The sequence below is a fragment of the Coffea eugenioides genome, chromosome 2 (assembly GCF_003713205.1).
Source record: "Coffea eugenioides isolate CCC68of chromosome 2, Ceug_1.0, whole genome shotgun sequence".
Classification (NCBI taxonomy): domain Eukaryota; kingdom Viridiplantae; phylum Streptophyta; class Magnoliopsida; order Gentianales; family Rubiaceae; genus Coffea; species Coffea eugenioides.
The window spans coordinates 64,266,886-64,280,537 of record NC_040036.1 but is presented as its reverse complement, the minus strand read 5'-3'; positions in this window follow the sequence as shown (position 1 = coordinate 64,280,537).

Here is a 13,652-nt window from a genome sequence, read left to right as displayed (position 1 = left end):
CCCCTTTCGGTAAGGGAAACGAGCGAGTGTGGCTACAAAATAGCCTTAGCACGCTAGTTCTTCCTTCTAATCAAAGGGAAAATTAAAATCATGAAGTTAGAAGTCATTCCCGTACCCGACTTGATGCATTCCTCTAGGATCATGCACCTCCATTTTACCATATCATTTTTTCATCTACATTTTCTCACTACTTATATTTTTTACTCCACATGCCATGTTCACACACTTTCTCTTCTTTCCCTATCACTTATTTATTTTCTACCTCACAAATTGCACCCAATTGTACTTAGATGCATTTACTACCATTATACCATATTTTGATCCACTTGCACACATACACCTTCATTTTCTCAATTGGCACACATACACCTTCATTTTCTCAATTGGCACACATGCACTTTTCTTACATTTGCACACATGCACTTTTCTTACATTTGCACACATGCACTTACATTTGTATTTTTGTTTTATTTTATTTTATTTTTGCATTCCTCTTACATTTTCACACTTGCACTCATATTTGGGTCTTCATTTGCATTACCCGTGACCTCTATGAGAGTTTTCCTTATTGGCCATCACAACTCGTGTGATTGGGACCAAAAAGCCTCATAAGAGACATTTTAGATTTAGGATTGCATTTTTTTTTATATCCATTAGTCACATCCAACATGCAACACATATTTGGGGTAGAAGAATTAAGAAAAGAAGGGCTAAGTCACGCAACTAGCTTTGGCTAGGGTAAGGGAGTGCCTTAGGCTTTGCCTTTGCCTTCTCCCTTATCAAATGTGACCCCCGATCCCTTTCTTTGGTTACGTAGACCTAAGAGTTCTTTAAAAAGGGTTTGTTTACTTTTCTTTCCAAAAAATCACTTTTTGGGTGACTTGGTACACCCTAACTCTATACCAAGTGGCGACTCCATTTTCCATTCAAAAACCCTTTTTGAACTTTGTTTGGCCAAACCGTCGCATTTCACAATCCCACGGCCTTTTATTTTCATTTTCACACACGTTCACATACATATCCCACACTACTTTCACATCTCAAAAAGTGGGGCGCGACAGTTGGCGACTCCACTAGGGATTTCCTAAGTGGGTCCAAGCATTTGATTTAGCTATTCTTTTCCTTTTTCTACCCTTTTTATGCATAGCATTTGGTTATTAGGGTTGAATTTTCCATTTTTAGGACTTTTTGCCTCGCGCGCGTATCAAGCTATTCCCTCACTCACGTATGTATGATTGGTTGTTTGGATGTATAGGATTGCATTTTTTCCTTTTTTAGGATTTTTGCATCTCGCGCGTATCAACTCACTTCCTCACACATTCGCCTACGATTGTTTTGATGGATGGATGGTTTATTTATGTGATTCCGCGCTTTGCATTGCATTTGGGTGAGGGATATTACCCTAGAGCCTCGCGTTGGTTCTTGATCCCTCCCCTCCAAACGAGCACTAGCATACGTGCATACGCTTTAATTTTTTCCCCTCATTTATTTTTCTTTTAGTGGCTTGTCACGCCACTCCACCCTATTAGGATTTTAGGCGACTCACTTGGACTTGTGATCGCGACACGATGTGTGCGTAGCATGATCCGAGGGGTCACTCAATCTTCCATTTTAAGCTTTGGGTTCATAGCCTTTAGCTTTTAGTTTTTAGTTGAAGGTTGAGGATTTTTGATAGATTCACTCATGACATGTAGCCGTGACACGATGTGTGCGTAGCAATGTCTGGGGAATCGCTCGAGCCACCGACAAAGAACCTTGGGATTGATGACCCTTGGTTTCCAAGTCTAAAGGCTCGGGGACCTAAAACCTATCTAGTCTAGCTGCATTAGTGAGCCAATACCTCATGCATCCATGATAGTTTACCTAAGGTAGAGTCTGCCTTACCCTATTAGGGACACTATTCACGAGGGGAGGGATCCAACCCCTTTGTCCCTTTTATTGCTTTATTTCTTTGTGTTGATTTCGTTGCTACAATGTGTTATGTGTATTTATCTGGCTGAACTAACTTTTCTTGGTTTTGTGTCCCCATTGCATTCACAAACCCTAGCAAATAAGAGGTCTGGCATGACCTTCTTTTAGAGCCTACCCGTGTAGATAGGATATTGCACGTTTAAGAAATTTCGATATATTTCGTTCATAAATTAATAATGCCATATCATTTTAGGCTTACCCTGGCAAATAAAGGGTCCCTTAGGTCATGTTTCATTTCAAATTGCATATTTTACTGCTTTAATAAACTGGCATCATGCATAAACCCTAGAAGGGGAATGCCATTTAGGGGATCCCCACGTTAGGAATAAACCGCCCTGTGTCTCGGATACTTAATCCAAGGAGATTTGCACGTTTACATTTTGTACCATCCAAAGGGGTAGTGCACAAGGTAAGGTAGGATCCGGTCATTTTCATAGAGCGATCTTTGGAATATGAGCGTCTAATAATCACTTTTTGGCCACTTCATCAAAATTGGTAAAAATCCCTGGCGTAAAGGATTAATTGGAACAAATTCACCAATATTTCCTCACTGTTGAGACGATACATAAACTGAGGCCAAAATTTGATTTTAGAAGGCTCATAGACTAATGCATCGCAATAAGCCGTCAATTCCATTCAGTCCATTGGATCATGTTATTCATCAATTTCATCCAGTCCATTTTATCAATTTGTTCATTTTTAGGGCAACCTAGTCGACTTTGAATTTATTTGACTAGTCTATCCATTTTAGGGCAATCTAGTCGATTTTTGAATAAGATCATCAATTTCATTCAATTCATTTGATTAGTTTACCCATTCTTAGGTCAATTCAATCAATTTTGAATAAATTCAAATCATCAGATTCGTTCAATTTCATTTGACCAGTTTACCCTTTTTAGGGTGATTTAGTCAATTTTCTGATCCATTTGACCAGTTTACCTATTTTAGGGCAATTCGGTCGATTTTGAATAAATCATCATTTCACTCGATCCGCTTGATCAATTGATTTCATTCAATTCATTTGATTAGTTTAATCCATTTTTCAGGGTTATCCATTCAATTTTCAATAAATAATCAAATTTCATTCAATGCATTTGACCATTTTACCCCTTTTGGCACGTCATGCGTTGATCAAAGCAGGCCATCCATTCGGACTTTGTCCTCATTTTTAGGACGAATGTCTCTTCTTACTCCAATTGATCAAATTTTTCAAATTATTTTTCACTCAATAAATTGATCGGATTCATCAGGTATTGTATGGTGCCTACCCTAGAGGATTGCATTTTCATGCTAGGCCTACCCTTGGCACAAAAGGGCTCCCCCATAGGACATGCATACCGATTTTACAATTTTGCTTACTAACTCTGGGTATTTTTCTTTTATTTTTTCCCCCTTCCCCTGCATTCATAAAAATGTTCCAATAAAGGGGAAATATTTTTTCTATAATCTGATAACAATTTTGATCCGATAAAGTCTAAAAGGTAATACCTGATTCTTGGGCAGACCTTGCAATGAAAACATGAAAGATTCATCTGAAAGCTCTAGGCTAAAGTCTCTGAGAGACTTTATAATTGTTTTTCAAAGGAAAATTATGTTTATACATTTTGTTCCAAAAGAAATGGAGACAAAAGTGTATATATGTAGAGCTTTTCAGAAGTTTTTCTCTTCTCATTTGTATTATAATTTTCAGACAATTATTTGTTTTGTATATACTCATGTACATTTCATTCTTTATTGAGCTCATTAAGAGATTTCATGATGAATTTTAAGAAATAAGCTCAAATTGAGATTTTTCAACCTCCTGCCTGAATATTCACACTAGATTGGTGATCTGAACTACACAATAAGAGTGCTCAAAATTCAAATGAGGTTACTCAAAAGACCCCATGAGATACCTTTTCTCCTTCACTTAACCCCAAAATAAAATCAGTCATAGTGATTGATAAATTACAAATTGGGGCGATCTTTGCTTGAGAAATGTCCACTGTGTCTAATTATATTCAATTCACATCTAAGTGAAAGCAAAAAAGTGCATTATTCTTGTTTGTTTTGAAAATTTGGAATGATATTTCGAGCATTCGTTTCTCTACCTATACAGATTTTATCATTTGCTCTCCTATTTGAGCCTTTACAAGAATAATTTCGTTTCAAATAAGTGCCTTAACGATCACTACCTTACATTGGGAAGATTTTCAAAAGGGAATGGATTCTCAACGAGCAATTCGTTTACTTGGTTGTCATGAGGCGTAAGAATGATACTTTGGCCATCGTTTCTACAACCTAAACACCATTTATCCCTTGCATCCTCATTTGAGCTAAAATTGGTGGTTCTTTTCGAGTACACATATGATCGCACCCCACATTGGGGAAGGAGATTGGGGAATTTTGAAAAAAAGGAAAAGGGGAAAGGGAACCGCGAATTGGGGAAAATTGATTCTACCTGGGTTTCAATTTTGAAAAGAAAAGAAAAGAGAAAAAGAACAAGTTCTGTCCGGCGGATCACTTATGTTTCATAGATATGAACGAGCAAGAGTCTTCCTCAATCAATTAATTCAGATACATGCAAGAAATTTCGCATTAATGTAAGTTTCCTTTCAGAGTTATTGTAAGGAGCGGAATGAAAGTCAGGCCCTCTTCTTTTCCAATCAAACATTTTATCCCTCGTTATCCCTTTTGAGCCTTCATAATAAATTATTTCGTTTGGCAACCCCTGAGAATCGCAAATCCGTAAAAGACAAAAGAAGAAAAGAAAACCTCAGTTCAAAAGTAAACTGGGGCAAATTTTGTGAAAAGTTCAAAAGAATGGCAGAAGGCCGAAAAATCAAAAGAAGAAAGAAAATGAAAGAGAAAAAACCTCAATTAAGAATGAACTGGGGCAAATTCTGATTTAACCCTAAAAGGGGTTTGATACAACAATGCGATCTCGGATTCTTCAAACCGTTTTTGAAATCCGCTTTCAAGCCTTAACTTTTCTAAGCACCTCACCTGACCCCATTACAAAAGTCGAAAGTCCTGACTTTTGTTCTTTGCAATGGCCCTGTCAAGGAAATTTCTGATGCCGAAAATTTTAGCTGTATTTCTGAATTGCTTGGGTATGGGGTTGACGCTACTTACCATGTGAAAACCCACTAGGTCGAGGAAAAGAAAAGGAAGCAAAAGCAAAGCAAGAAAAGTAAATGCAAGAAAATTCGACGCTGAAGTCCTTGGTGAATGGGGAGAAAAATGCAAACAAAGTCTGAGATCTTTGAGTTCCAACGTAGGGGCAATTTTGGAAAAATGCGATCTTCGGTGCAATGTCCCTGAAAGTCTTATTCTTTAACTATCGTTTTCAAGCCACATTACAAGCTCATAAAGTCCATCGTTGACTTATTCCTTCATGACAACCCAAAGTGAGGATTATGCTCATAAGAAAATCCATCAATCATTTGTGATCATAAGGGTATAACCAGTTTCGCATGCTTAGCTATAGTTTCTATCCATATTGTTGCAAGCCTATAAAGCTCATATGTGGACTACGTTTTCTTAAGAAATAAGGGTGACAAACTCTTTGCTTTCACTAAGATGTGATGTTGAATGCATTACAATTTTGGGCACAAGAACCAGACAAATCTTGACCTCTCATTTTCCTTGGCCACCTCAAATCAGAAATAAAGTCACTTGATTGGTCCTGAAGATGAACCAACTGGAAATTGTGACCCATTACCCAAAACACAGATGCTAAAAGTGAGGAAGAAATCTTCTGTAATTTGGTATTACTTCAAGAAATTCATCATGAAATTTTCGGAAAGTCATCCAAACAAGTTTTTGCAATTAAATGGCCCATACTGGGGCAAAATTTTGTTTATAAGATTTCGTGAAAACAAGCCCACACAGGGGCAAATATTTGTGTAGTCCAATTGAGGATTTCGTCCAAGAATCAAATAATGCATTTTTCAAATCAATCACGCTGCTCTTTTCATGGAAATTTGAGTGCATGTCATATTTTAGTAAGCCCCTGTGCAGGTATTCATAGTTGAAATCGACGAAAGAGCCATCTGGTGATGTGGAAGGCCGATGCCGAAGAAAGAGAAGAAAGAAGGGAAAAGGGCCCTACACTGGGGGCAAATTATTTTTGGAAAGATCCTCTAAAAAAGAATTAAGAAAAATTCAAAAAAAAAAGAAGTCAAAAATCAAAAACCAAGTTCAAATTCTTGTTTCTTGGAAAATCAAATTTAATTTCTGGTTTTTTGACAAAACAAATTCAATTTCTTGACCAATTGGATGGCAGGACTGGGTCTTATCCCATTGACCATTCACAAACTTCACAAAAATCACGTTGGAACTGGGTTTTATCCCACCAACCTCGGCAGAACTGGGTTCTATCCCGCTGACCGCTTATATCACGTTGGAACTGGGTTTTATCCCGCCAACCTCGGCAGAACTGGGTTCTATCCCGCTGACCGCTTATATCACGTTGGAACTGGGTTTTATCCCGCCAACCTCGACAGAACTGGGTTCTATCCCGCTGACCGCTTATATCACGTTGGAACTGGGTTTTATCCCGCCAACCTCGGCAGAACTGGGTCTTATCCCACTGACCATCACTTTATCACGTTGGGCCTGGATTTCGTGTCGCCAACCTCACAAATGTCACGTTGGGCCTGGATTTGGTACCGCCAACATCACAAAGATCACGTTGGGCCTGGATTGGTAGTGCCGCCAACATCACAAAGATCACGTTGGGCCTGGATTTTGTGCCGCCAACATCACAAAGTTCACGTTGGGCCTGGATTTTGTGCCGCCAACTTCACAAAAGTCACGTTGGGCGGACTTTGCCCACATCGCAAAGTTCGTTGGGCCCTGACTTGGTGCCGCAACATCACTTTATCACACGTTGGGCCTGGATTTAGTGCCGCCAACTTCACAAAGATCACGTTGGGCCTGGATTTGGTGCCGCCAACATCACTTTATCATGTTGGGCCTGGATTTAGTGCCGCCAACTTCACAAAGATCACGTTGGGCCTGGATTTTGTGCCGCCAACTTCACAAACATCACGTTGAGTTTGGATTTTGCACTGCCAGCTAAAGCAGGCTCGGGTTTAATCCCACTGACCAATTCATCACACTGGGGCAAATCTTTGGATAATTTTTCAAACAAGCCTTATACAGTTTCTTCATACATACATACCCGCATTTCATTTTACATCGCCACTAGCCGTGGGTCAGTCCCACTAGTGAGCATTTTATTTTACATCGCCACTAGCCGTGGGTCAGTCCCACTAGTGAGCATCTTATTTCCACCGCCACTAGCCGTGAGTCAGTTCCACTAGTGAGCATTTTATTTTACATCGCTACTAGCCGTGGGTCAGTCCCACTAGTGAGCATCTTATTTCCACCGCCACTAGCCGTGGGTCAGTCCCACTAGTGTGCATTTCATTTTCATCGCCACTAGCCGTGGGTCAGTCCCACTAGTGAGCATTTCATTTTCGTTGCCGTTAAACACGGGTCAGTCCCATGATTTTAATTTTGTTCGGGTCAGTCCCATGATTTTAAATTTTGTTCGGGTCAGTCCCATGATTTTAGATTTCTATTCAGGTCAGTCCCATGATATTAGTTTTATTCGAGTCAGTCCCATGATTTTAAATTTTGTTCGGGTCAATCCCATGATTTTAGATTTCTATTCGGGTCAGTCCCATGATTTTAGTTTTATTCGGGTCAGTCCCATGATTTTAAATTTTATTCGGGTCAGTCTCATGATTTTAATTTTGTTCGGGTTAGTCCCATGATTTTTTTATTCGGGCCAGTCCCATGATTTTAAATTTTATTCGGGTCAGTCCCATGATTAATTTTTGTTCGGGGTCAGTCCCATGATTTTAAAATTTTGTTCGGGTCAGGCCAGTCCCATGATTTAAATTCCTGTTCAGGTCAGTCCCGTTTTAAATTCCTGTTCGGGTCAGTCCCGTTTTAAATTCCTGTTCGGGCCAATCCAGTTTTAAATTTCTTGTTCGGGTCAATCCCGTTTTAAATTACTGCTCGGGTCATTCCCGTTTTAAATTTCCTGTTCGGGTCAGTCCCGTTTTAAATTTCCTGTTCGGGTCAGTCCCGTTTTAAATTCCTGTTCGGGTCAATCCCGTTTTAAATTTCTTGTTCGGGTCATTCCCGTTTTAAATTCATGTTCGGGTCGGTCCCGTCTTAAATTCCTGTCCGTCGGAACCATTTTGTGGTCGAATGACACAGGTAAGCATTTGGTGTCTACTTCTTTGTTTCAAGTTTTTCCAAAACTCAGACAAAGAGGGGCAAACTGTAGACACCAAATTTTTACTCGTTTTTGTTTTAATTATCTCAAAATTTTATCTTAGACCTTTTTTAAAGCATTTTGGACATCAAATCTTTTAATTTTATTCATTTTTGCTTATTTGTCTGTTAATTTTAAGATTTTTTGAAAAAAAAAGAGAATTGCTCACAAAAAAACATTCTTTAAATTTTTAGATTCAAATTAGGAAGGTTTGTTGTTTATTTTGTTAAAAAAAAAAAAAAACCCAAAAGCGGGTTTTAGGCAGTTTAAGAGATTCTGATTGAAAAAAAAAAAATGCAAATGGCTGCTTCATTATAAGGGTGTCATCGGATGGCAAGGGAGAGAGCTGGAGAGGAGGTTGGTTTGTAGCCGTTGAAAGGAGGGTTTTAGGGTTTCTCACTTAATATATAAGGGCTGAAAAGAAACCGCAGCCAAGGGGGATGAAGTTGACGGCTAGAAAATCCAGAGAGGAAACAGCAAAAGAAAGAGAGAGTCTGGGCTGGGGTCGGCGGCTAGGTTTAGCAAAAAGAAACGGAGAGATAGAGAGAGAGCTTACGTGAAGAGGGAGACAGCTGAGAGGGTGCAACGGCAGAGCTTGTGAGAAGGAGTGACGGGTGAGGGTTGAGAGAATAGAACATAAGAGGGCTCTTGGCTGGAAAGGACAATAAAAAAAAACAAGGGAGTAAAAACTAAGCAAGGCCGAAGGGAGGAAAAGGGGAAGGCGGCAGCAGGTGAACGAAGGGAAAAACAAAAATCTGGAAAAGGGAGAGAGAGGTGGAGAGAGACGGAACTGAGCAAAAGGAAGTGACGGAGGAAGAAGAAACCCGGAGCCTAGAACATCAAGCTTGGGTCTTTACCGAAGACTGCAAATTCATCTCCTCCGATAGCTGGGGGAGCGTATCCCATCTCTTGCGGACTCTCCAGCGCCGGAATCTTTGCAGTAGAGACTTTGGCTTGCAACCCCAGATCTAAATCTTGCTGTCCTCAGATCCCTCACGTTTAGCCAGTGTTTCCCAGCATTAAAGGTAACCCTTTCACCTTCTTCTGCTCATATCTCATCAGACTTGGGAAGAAAAGTAGTTGAAACCTTTGCCGCCATGCTTGCTGTCGCATTTTTTTTAGTTTTCCGTCCTTCCTGTTTGAGATTTGGTAGGAAAAGAAAACTGCTGTATCTGTGATCTTGCGTCATCATTTGTTTATTTTTATTGGGTTGAGGCTCCTATGGGGTCAGACCAGGAATCCGTGGGTCTGTTTCGAACAGCCTTTCGGTTCTGCTTTGTTTCATGGCGTGGCAGTGGTGACTCATACAGAAGACATGAAACCCGTGCTATTTTGATGATTTGTTGTGTCTAAGGAAATGTCCATTCCCAGTGTTAGAAAAATAAAGCCTTGTTGAATTTTGTTTGTGAAATTTGTGTTTTGTTGGTTTGGGGTTAAGAGCATAAAAGCTGCTGCAACGTGTTTCAAAGCCCTCGGCTTGTTGCAGCAGCGTGGAGAGACCCTGTTTCTTTCCTTTGGGTTTTAAAGTTTATGTGAGTTTGGGTTGGCGAGATTATGGGTTTGATTAGAATTTCTACACGGACACAATCACATGAGACGAGCTGCAAAGTTTGCAGCAGAAATCTTAGTCTCCTGGCCCCCTTTTGTCTTGATTTCTGATGTCCGCATGCTTGATTGTTGTGTGTAATGATGGTCTTATGAATGTTGGGTTTCAGAGCAGTGCTCAAAGTCTTTGCAAAATTGTCTGTGGTGGCTAATGAGCTGCCCAGTTGTAGAACCCAGAAACCAGCAAAAAAAAAAGTGAAAGCAAAGCTTCAACCATGCTGCATTTCTTTTGTGTTTCTCGTTTTCTGGGTTTGGCTCCCTTCGGTTGGGATAGATGAGGGTAGGCATCCGTGCTTAAGCTATGCTAAGATTTATATTTGAAGATTGGTGTGAGTTTGATTGATGAATGATGAGTTTTGTACAAAGTTTCCGGCATTTCATCCATGCAAGTATGAATCTGCAAAAATTGCAGCAGAGCAAAGGTTGCTGCACCTACTTTGCTATCTTCCTCTTCCGTGACCATTCACTAGGCTTCAGCCCTTTCTAATTTGTTAATTACATCTTGTGTGGAAAGGGGGCAGGGGAAGATGGGTTTGAGTTCGCATGTTTGAGGTCTAAAACATTTGAATCATGTTCGGATATTTGCTGAAAAATAAACAACGAAGTTGCTGAATCATTTCTGCATTTTTTCCAGAATTTTCGTATGATATCTTTCCAAGTTTCTGGTCATTTGGATTGTGATCATCATGCAGTTTTGTTGCTCAGTTTAAAATTGTGATGTTGGGTTGAAGAAAATCTAATCAAAGCTGTGCATTTGAATCGAAAATCTGGTCTGCATGATGAAAATGGAAAGAAAAGCCGTGGCTGGAAATTTGCAGCAAGCATTCCTTTCTGTTGCCTTCCTCGTACCATTTGCATGGCATTTGCATGAAACTCTTTCAATAATTTCACTTCGACCCCTTGGCTTCCAACCAATGCTGCTAAGACCCAATCAATCGAATAATCTCCTCAATTTGGTCCTTGGTAGTTTTAATTTTACAACTTCATTGCTTGTTTGCTTTAATTAACTACTATGCTTTGTTTCAATTGCACTTTAGTCATGACTTTAGGGGCTTCATGATCAAGAGAGCTTTGTATTTGCGCATTTCTTTTAATTTTTCTCAATTAAAGTGGTACCTTGACCTTTTTATTGTTTTGAAGCCATTTTTCCTTCATTTGGACACCATTCCAAGGGAGGTATAACTTCGTTTATCTTTTTTTGTCTCTCCCCTATGTGATCCAACGTGCTAAGTGAGAATTGCATGTCTACTTTGTTTTCCTTGCTTTTCCTTAATTCCTTTAATTTATTTTCAATTACTTTTGCTTTTATTAAAGTCATTCTTTTATTTATTTATGGGGTATGTGTACACCTCTTGGCTTGTAATAGATAGGGCTCGGAGAGCATTTTTATTCATTTTTCCTCTTCCCCATTTGTTTTAGTTAGCAAATGTAATAGGTTCATTAGCTTGATTGCTTGCTTTTGTGGCTACGTGTTAAGTTGCTTTCTTAGGCTCTTGCATTTAGTCGAGCATGTTAAGTGTTATGTGCTACGTGTTTATAGGTGATTGGCATGTCTACTTGCTTTCTATAGTCATAGATGAATGTGATGGATGAATGCGTCACCGTGGCTAGTCCAACGCTGGCCATGGTCTTTCCCCTCGAGCTCTCGCAAGTCCAATGCTTGTGAGAGAATTTTAGAAAAGGGCTAGTCCAATGCTAGACCCCAATAGGCCATCCCCTCTCGTTAGTACATACTTGCATGTTTCACTACATTTCATACATTTTTCTTAGTTTTCTAGCATTTGGCATGATCCTCCAATCCTTTCCCTTTCATTTTAGGTTTTTGCATCCTCATGCTAGTTATAGGGTACATTTGCTTGAGAGTCCCCTTTAGGTAAGGGAAACGAGCGAGTTTGGCTACAAAATAGCCTTAGCACGCTAGTTCTTCCTTCTAATCAAAGGGAAAATTAAAATCATGAAGATAGAAGTCATTCCCGTACCCAACTTGATGCATTCCTCTAGGATCATGCACCTCCATTTTACCATATCATTTTTTCATCTACATTTTCTCACTACTTATATTTTTACTCCACATGCCATGTTCACACACTTTCTCCTCTTTTCCTATCACTTATTTATTTTCTACCTCACAAATTGCACCCAATTGTACTTAGATGCATTTACTACCATTATACCATATTTTGATCCACTTGCACACGTACACCTTCATTTTCTCAATTGGCACACATGCACTTTTCTTACATTTGCACACATGCACTTTTATTACATTTGCACACTTGCACTTACATTTGTATTTTTAGTTTATTTTATTTTGCATTCCTCTTACATTTTCACACTTGCACTCATATTTGGGTCTTCATTTGCATTACCCGTGACCTCTATGAGAGTTTTCCTTATTGGCCATCACAACTCATGTGATTGGGACCAAAAAGCCTCATAAGAGACATTTTAGATTTAGGATTGCATTTTTTTTTCATATCCATTAGTCACATCCAACATGCAACACATATTTTGGGTAGAAGAATTAAGAAAAGAAGGGCTAAGTCACGCAACTAGCTTTGGCTAGGGTAAGGGAGTGCCTTAGGCTTTGCCTTTGCCTTCTCCCTTATCAAATGTGACCCCCGATCCCTTTCTTTGGTTACGTAGATCTAAGAGTTCTTTAAAAAGGGTTTGTTTACTTTTCTTTCCAAAAAAAAATCACTTTTTGGGTGACTTGGTACACCCTAACTCTATACCAAGTGGCGACTCCATTTTCCATTCAAAAACCCTTTTTGAACTTTGTTTGGCCAAACCGTCGCATTTCACAATCCCACGGCCTTTTATTTTCATTTTCACACACGTTCACATACATATCCCACACACTACTTTCACATACTCAAAAAGTGGGGCGCGACACATAGACTAGCCAATTTAGTTCTGTTGTAATGGTTCTCTCCCTAGTGCTTGGCACGGGCTGGACGTATGAAGGATTGAGAACCTTTGTATATTCGATGTTTATACTCTCTTTTGGGATGGCAATGTATATAAGTTCCGCTTTAAGTTTTGGATAGTTGCCTATTTATTCTTCTGGTTTTATTCCGATTTTAATTGAGAACTGACGTGATCGACTGAGTCCTGGCAAGAGCTGGGCAGGCAACCCGCCGAACCTTGGGGTACGCCCTAGGGGGAGGTGGGGCCGTCACAGGTGGTATCAGAGCTTATGCTTCAGATCTCTGTAGTTTGTCCTAGGCTAAAGTTTAGGATACCGGACTGTGCGATTTGATTTGATTTGAAAGTTAAGCAATTGAGGGATAAAACCTATAGCTGCTTCGCGGGGTCTCTACGCGGAGTGAGCTTGGGCTAAGTGGTCAATAAGTAAGAAGGACTAAGTGCTCGTTGGAGTATAAGCTATGAACCCTGAAGTGTTATAGGTCTTAAATCTTTCTCATGGTATCTAAGGATCATAGATAGGTATGTCGGGTAGGAATTTCGATTTGTAGATGGTTTACTCTTGGGACTGGCCAGCTCGAGATGTGAATTGTCTTATTTCGAATTCTCGTGCCCGTGTACTCCAAAGTTGAGGTGATGGTAAGTGCTTAAGACTTGTATTTTGGGAACATGAACAGGTTTTGTCTGACTGTAATGAGTATAAGAAGTTGATGGACATCTCGTTTGGATAGTAAGTGACGTGAGAAACCGGACGGGGTTATTTAATTGAGACTGGGATGACTTCACCTTTTCGTTTTGATTTACCCGTATATTGTTACTACATGACGTTAGTATACGTGTGTGTACATGGTTATCTGTCCAATTTGATATGTAT